Genomic DNA, 7,418 nt, shown 5'->3' with positions numbered 1-7,418 from the left:
TTTTTTATTAAGGTAGCTTTGCTGAAGGTAGAAATTGACATTGAAGTTTTCAAAAAGAAAGTCATCTACCTAAATTTTTCCATCTTCCCTTAACTGTATCCTAAGTAAGCAGTGTTCATACAAAATGGTAGAGACTACCACAGATCCGCAAAGCTATCACCATTATTTTTTATGCTTTGCATGGGGACAAAACTCAGTCAAACTTGTTCCCTCTTCCAGATCACACATCTAGAGAGACCATTCTAACAATTTTTCCTTGAATACATGGCAATATAAAATGCCTTTTCTTTAGTATTTTAAAATTGGATCTAGGTGCTTTATAATATTATGTTAGTTTCTGCTGTGCAACAAAGTGAATCAGCTACGTATACATATATCCTCTATTAATTTTTTAAATAGAGGATAAAATGTTTAAGTTAAAAAATAATAAATTACTGATGTATTTTTTCCTCAAGTATTCCATTTATTTCTTTATACCAAATGAGGCCCATCATCTGATCATTATTCTTCAAAAAGGAAAATTCTAGAATCCAGATTACAACAGGATGGTAAAGACTTCTATCTATCTCTCTTTTTGTAAAGTCCAAAATTTTTATGGTTAACCACTAAAAAAAAAGTATACCATGTTCAAACAACTAACTGGAATGAGGGTGCCAGAAATGATCCAAAGGGAGCTGATTTTACATCCAAGAGAGATTGCATTTGGTCATCGGCAACCACAGAGTGACACCGATCAGTGAGGCAGGTTTCAGAAAGGCCCCAGTGCCCCCTGAGTCACATTCGCCCTCCCCTGACACCCTCTCATCTTGACATCTTCTCATTGGAGAACAGGAGCTTATCTAGAGTCCTAAAAAGAAGCTAACTAGAGCAGAATCAGTGACATGGTTGGTGAATGATCAGTTGCAAGTAAATAAAAAAATTGGTGAACAGCACAGAGACGGAAGCTAGCCTAGCCACTGCGGAGCCTGTGAAAACAAAGCACTCCTTTGAGAGCACTGTTCCCAAGTCCTGGCAACTCCAGAGGCTCAGGACAGCAGAGGCAGACACTCGCCCCCTGGGAAAACGGAATCAGTGAAAAGCTGGTTCCTGGCGGTCTGGGGCACAGGGGCATCATCACAACCACTAATGGAAGTCTCAGGGAGGCCGGGGAAGAGGCTAGGTATATCTTTGGGGAGAAAATAAAATTAATTTCTCTGAAAAGTTCCCATGTGTGAAGGCACAGAAAACTAGAACACACAACATATGCTGAGAACTGTAACACATTCATAGGTGTGGGTGTTTGGACTGTGAAGAAGGCTGAGTGCCGAAGAATTGATGCATTTGAACTGTGGTGTTGGAAAAGACTCTTGAGAGTCCCTTGGACTGTAAGGAGATCCAACCAGTCCATTCTGAAGGAGATCAGCCCTGGGATTTCTTTGGAAGGAATGATGCTAAAGCTGAAGCTCCAATACTCTGGCCACCTCATGCGAAGAGTTGACTCACTGGAAAAGACTCTGATGCTGGGAGGGATTGGGGGCAGGAGGAGAAGGGGACGACTGAGGATGAGATGGCTGCGTGGCATCACTGACTCGATGGACGTGAGTCTGAGTGAACTCCGGGAGATGGTGATGGACAGGGAGGCCTGGTGTGCTGCGATTCATGGGGTCGCAAAGAGTCGGACACGACTGAGCAACTGAACTGAACTGAACTGAAAGCTTGTACAGTTGTTTTTGAAAGGCATCGCTCTCTTTCTCCATAGGAATTAACTGTATTGTTACACTTAGGATTTGATACAGGTTTCCAGGCAGATTCAAAGGGCTTTGAGGGACCTTGACTTGCAGGAAGTCTCTGGCACCAGTCCATTCTGCAAATGTACCGAAAGTGCTGTAATCATGAGGGGTAAAATGGACTATCACATTTTTTTCAGTATTTCAATTCATAATATAATTGTCATTTCCCATTTTCTCTATGCACACAAAATGAATACTAAAAAGATTTTGATTCTAAAAATTGTTTTGTTTCTGATTGATTTTTAAAGGACCAAGGAGAGTGACTCCCTTTCCTTCATTTTCAGACTGTTTCAACAAGACACAAGACGATTCTCTCTGAACTCAAGGACAGTATGCTATTTCAAGGGAAAGAAAGTAATAATGTAGCTAGTGGGTGAAAAAGAGAACGGCCCTTGCTCATCTGCATACTGTTAATAACGTTTTCTGGGAAGCCAGAGCTGTGACCTGTAGTTCTGTCTGCCCAGAGGAGCACCCTGCTCTTCCTCTTGGTTAAACCTAAGGGTCAGGAGGAAGTGCCAACCAGGGTGCCGTCTTCTTTATCAGGCTCACACTGGACTGTGCTGGAAGTGGTGATGAGACAAATGAGGCCCCCAGAGTGCTCCATGCTTCTGGCCACAGATACTGGGTCCATATATGGAGACTCCATCCTATAGCCGTTTGCAGTATCTCTGAACGTGGGTCCCCAGGGAGGCAGCGTGTTGTGAGAGGCACAGTCTGGAGGCCGCTGGCGCCTGGGTGAACCAGAGGATCTGCCCGCCTGCCCGGCTGAAGCAGGAAACGAGCACTGACAAGTGGACACAGGGACAGCAGGGTCCAGGCGGAGCTGACCGAGTCCCTTGCCCTCTGGGACCAGTTTATGAACGGCCTGCACCCCGTGCCTTTCTTCCCCTGAAACTAGTTTGAGTTGTATTTGGTGATTTCTTTAAAGATATCATAAAAACTACTACGATTTATATTGGGGTCAGGTAGAATAAAAAGTCAATACCTTTTTGAATACTTAAAAAAAAAAAAAATATGTTGTGTTGGCAGTGTTCTTTCAGGGCTCTGCAGCATGAGAGCCCAGATGACCCCCACTCACCCAGACACTTGGGCAGAGAGCGATCCCAAAGGTTGTTCGCCATGCAGATGAGGGCGGAAGATCCCAGCAGGTAGAAGCCCTTCTTGCACTGATACTGATAGATGACACTCCATACTCAAAACCCTTGGGGAGGCTCTGGCGCAGGTGCCTGACATGTTTTCCACAAAGCCTTGGGTCCAGGCAGTTCACCACTGCAGAGGGGAGCACATCACACACAGTTTACACGCAGCTCTAGTTACAACCCTGGAGGGGAGGATGGCAACCCACTCCAGTGTCCTCAGCTGGGGAATCCCAGGGGGACAGAGGAGCCCAGGGGTCACAAAGAGTTGGACACAACGGAGAGACTAACAACACTTATAAATGAAACAGACTGCAGAGAAGGTGAGCTCCTCGTGGTTTTGGGGAGTTTGTAAGATGACTGTAGGGGAAGGAGTTAGAGAAGGCGAGGTTCGGAAGAAGGAGACCGGCACTTTACAGGATCAGATCACCTTTAATGAGGCGACAAGGGGCAGCAGTCAAATTAGTGAGCTGCTGCACTAACCCAAGAAAAGAGTAAGTGTATGGAGGCGTATACGTGGAAATCTACTGCCTTAAGGAGGCCTGGTCTTCTCCAAGGTTGTTGGGAGTAGTTCTCTCTTAAAGGGCTGGGGCAAGGAATTCTGAAGATGGGCCAGAGGCTGGACTGGCTGGGAACTGGGCGTAATCAACTTTAACGTCCTTTTTTTTTTTTTCTCCGAATCTTTGTTTTGCATAGAATGGTGGGGAGGACCGGAGGGGAGTTTTAATTCCAGGCTATTCTGAGCCCTGTAACTTTCCTTCACTGACAAGCTCATAGTAAAGGCTTTAGTGTGAAATCCTGCAGCCTGGACGAGCTCCACTTTCTGCTCTGGGCCACTAGACTTCAAAATCAAGCAACATATTGGCTTCTACAGCAATTTTAACAACATGAGACTGATAGCTTTTAATGGCTTCCTAATAATAAGCTTCTTCAATATAAAGTCTAAAATTAGTTTTCCTGGTTACATTTTTATGTTATGAAAATGTTAAAATACAAATGGCTAAAGTCTTTGATATTTTTGAACTGTGGTGTTGGAGAAGACTCCTAAGAGTCCCTTGGACAACAAGGAGATCAAACCAGTCAATCCTAAAGGAAATCAACCCTGAATATTCATTGGAAGGGCTGATGCTGAAGCTGAAGCTCCAATACTTTGGCCTCCTGATGTGAAGAACTGACTCACTGGAAAAAGACCCGGATGTTGGCAAAGAGTGAAGGCAGGAAGAAGAGGAGGCAACAGAGGGTGAGATGCTTGGATGGTATCACTGACTCAGTGGACGGGAGTTTGAGCAAGCTCTGGGAGATAGTGAAGGACGGGAAGCCTGGCTTGCTGCAGTCCATGGGGTCGCAAAGAGTTGGGCACAACTGAGCAGCTGAACAACATGAACAAAGGGTGTGATGCTTTAGGACAGCTTGGGACAGTAATTAATTCTTCCCCCTACCCCCACCAGCATGTACTAATGCTTCAATATGTTTCTGCAGTGATTTCTGTTCTATGTCTAGAGTAAACAAAAATGACTTTCACAGGAAGAAACAGCTGTTATATCTTTTCTTCTTTATTCTGTTGCCTCCACTAGGGGGTTCAGCTATCTACCTCCCACAAGGGGGAAAAATAAGGCAGAGAGATTTTTAACTTATTTGTTCAGGACAGAGAGAACTCTGTAATATCCTATGTCATTGCTGCAAATAGCTGAGTTTTACCACATGGAGAGCAGGCTGCCAGCCAAGACAGCTCACAGGCATGCAAACCACTCTACTGCCCCTATTCTCCTTTGTGTGCAATTCCTGTCTGGGATCCGGTGGCCCCAGACACCATGTGAAGAAGTGAGCTGTTAAGACAGTGGACACAGGAGTCAAATTACCTGAGATGACCAACCAAGTTAATGGTGCAAAGAAAGACAGGCAGGTCAGACCTGCAGGAACTGCTACCCTTTTTTAGTTGGAGACACAGTGTCTAGCAGAGGGTAACACATCAGAGTGAAACTGGTGAGACTCACTGTGGGGGTCTCCCCACATCCCAGCATCACACCCCTCAACATGCTAAGTACAGAGACCTGGCCGTGATGTTCAGGTGTTAAAACCCGACACAGAACGGAAGTCCTCAGCTGGAGAGAATGGGAAACATTGTATCATATACATGCAGCCCACGTGGGGTCCCAGAGGTTGTTTGTGGATGTTGGGAGTTAAGACATTCATGTAATGACCAGCAACACGTCTGAGGTCACAGAGGTGATTTCACCAGAGGTAGGTGAGGGTCAGAGCTCCTGCAGCGGACGTAGGGGTTTGTGAGAAACGAGGGAGGGGAGGAAGGAACCATTTCCTTATCTTCCTAAATTATTTTTTGTTTTACAACTTCTGTTTACATTTCTGTTTCTGTGTTGACTCCTGTTTCTTGCTTATGTCTTAATTTCTTTTATGGCTCATTAAGAATCAGATCACAAACAGGAAAAATATTAGAAAATGATGCTCCATAATGGAAACTATAGTCAAATTCTCTGGCAGCGGGAAAAATGGGTAAGAATTAGTTCACAATAAAAAAAAATGCATTCATAGTTGATTAGAGTTCTGAGTAATATGTGTTTTTAAATTTTCCAATAGAAGGGATTATACAAAGTTGAGAGGACAATCAAAGGTGAGATGACTCTGCAGTATTCAGTGTACTGCACAGACTCAATGTTTTCAGCTTGTTTACTAACTGCATGAATCAAAATCTAAGATTACTGGTCACAGGGGGGAAAATAATTTATTACGACTATTTTTCAAATACATGAAAGTTACCATTCGTCTTTTATCAAAAACTGTTAAGAATAAAGAAATTGACTTTAAGTGTAATGAGACATTCAGACTTGATAAAGAAGAAGGATTCTAATTGGTTATAATTGATTCTAACTAAATTTCAGAGGCAGGTAGAGAGACTGAGAACCTACTATGTGTCAGGCACTTTGCTAAGCATGTCACAATGTACTGGTTTAAGAACTGATGCTTCTGAATTGTAGTGCTGGAGAAGACTCTTTTATTTTTGGAGAAGACTCTTGAGAGTCCCTTGGACAGCAAGGAGATCGAATCAGTCAATCCTAAAGGAAATTAACCCTGAATATTCACTGGAAGGACTGATGCTGAAGTTGAAGCTCTAGTACTTAGGTCACCTGATGCAAAGAACTGACTCATTGGAAAAGACCCTGATGCTGGGAAACATTGAGGGCAGGTGGAGGAGATGACGGGTTGAGTGGCTGGTTGGCATCACTGACTCAATGGACATGCCTTTGAGCAAACTCCAGGAGATAGTGAAGGACAGAGGAGCCTGGCGTGCTGCAGTCCCTGGAGTCGAAAACAGTCGGACATGACTTAGTAACCGAACAACAACTACATACTTAATGCCATTTTATTCCTTATTTTCCATTTTTTGGTAGTTCTCTGTTCACTTCTTGTTTCTCCTGTTGAGGTTTGGTTTTTCTTTGATACTATGCTTGGTTTCCTTTTGTTTTGGTTTTTGTGTATCTTGTATCTATTGTAGGTTTTGGTTTATGATTACCATGGGGGTCATATGTTGACTCATAATTTTATACACTTGTTTTAAACTGACAGTCATTTAAGGTCAAACACTTTCTAAAAGATCTGCTTTTTTTTTTTACTCCCTTTGTACACTCTCTATATATTTGATGTTATATTTTACATCTTGATGTTCATCTCCTTACTGTTAGTGGCTGTAACTGCTTTTACAATTATGTTGCTGTTCAGTTGCTAATTCATGCCCAACTCTTTGCGACCCTATAAACTGCAGCATGCCAGGATACCCTGTCCTTCAATATCTCCCTGAGTCTGCTCAGACTCATGTCCACTGAGTTAGTGGTATCATCCAACCATCTCATCCTCTGTTGCCCCTTCTCCTCCCACCTTCAATCTTTCTCAGCATCAAGGTCTTTTCCAATGAATTGGCTCTTTGCATCAGGTGGCCAAAGTACTGGAGCTTCAGCTTCAGCATCAGTCCTTCCAGTGAACATTTAGGGTTGATTTCCTTTAGGAATGACTGATTTGATCTCCCTGCAGTCCAAGGGACTCTCAAGAGTCTTCCCTAGCACCACAGTTTGAAAGCAGCAACTCTTCAGCACTCAGCTTTCTTTATGGTCTAGTTCTCACATTGGGCTTCCCTGGTGGCTCAGAGGTTAAAGCGTCTGCCTGCAATGCGGAAGACCTGGGTTCGATCCCTGGGTCGGGAAGATCCCCTGGAGAAGGAAATGGCAACCCACTCCAGTATTCTTGCCTGGAGAATCCCATGGACAGAGGAGCCTGGTGGGCTACAGTCCATGGGGTCGCAAAGAGTCGGACACGACTGAGCGACTTCACTTTCACTTTCTCACATCTGTATGTAACTGCTGGAAAAACCATACAGCTTTGACTATACAGACCTTTGTCGGCAAAGTGATGTCTCTGCTTTTTAATACACTGTCTAGGTTTGTCATAGCTTTTCTTCCAAGAAACAAGCGTCTTTTAATTTTTTGGCTACAGTCACCATCTG

General features: G+C 43.8%; 1 long non-coding RNA gene across 1 annotated transcript; it reads right to left on the bottom strand.

The window, feature by feature from the left end:
* Positions 1–595: 595 nt before the first annotated feature.
* Positions 596–6,698, bottom strand: LOC120865813. Its single transcript, XR_005721518.1, has 2 exons — positions 1,689–6,698; positions 596–1,284 (listed from the first exon to the last, which is right to left on the bottom strand). It is a non-coding gene; the product is annotated as an uncharacterized LOC120865813 (long non-coding RNA).
* Positions 6,699–7,418: the final 720 nt, after the last annotated feature.

Source organism: Oryx dammah, unplaced genomic scaffold, assembly GCF_014754425.2.
Source record: "Oryx dammah isolate SB20612 unplaced genomic scaffold, SCBI_Odam_1.1 HiC_scaffold_7, whole genome shotgun sequence".
Lineage (NCBI taxonomy): Eukaryota > Metazoa > Chordata > Mammalia > Artiodactyla > Bovidae > Oryx > Oryx dammah.
This window is presented reverse-complemented; position numbering and strand designations above follow the sequence as displayed.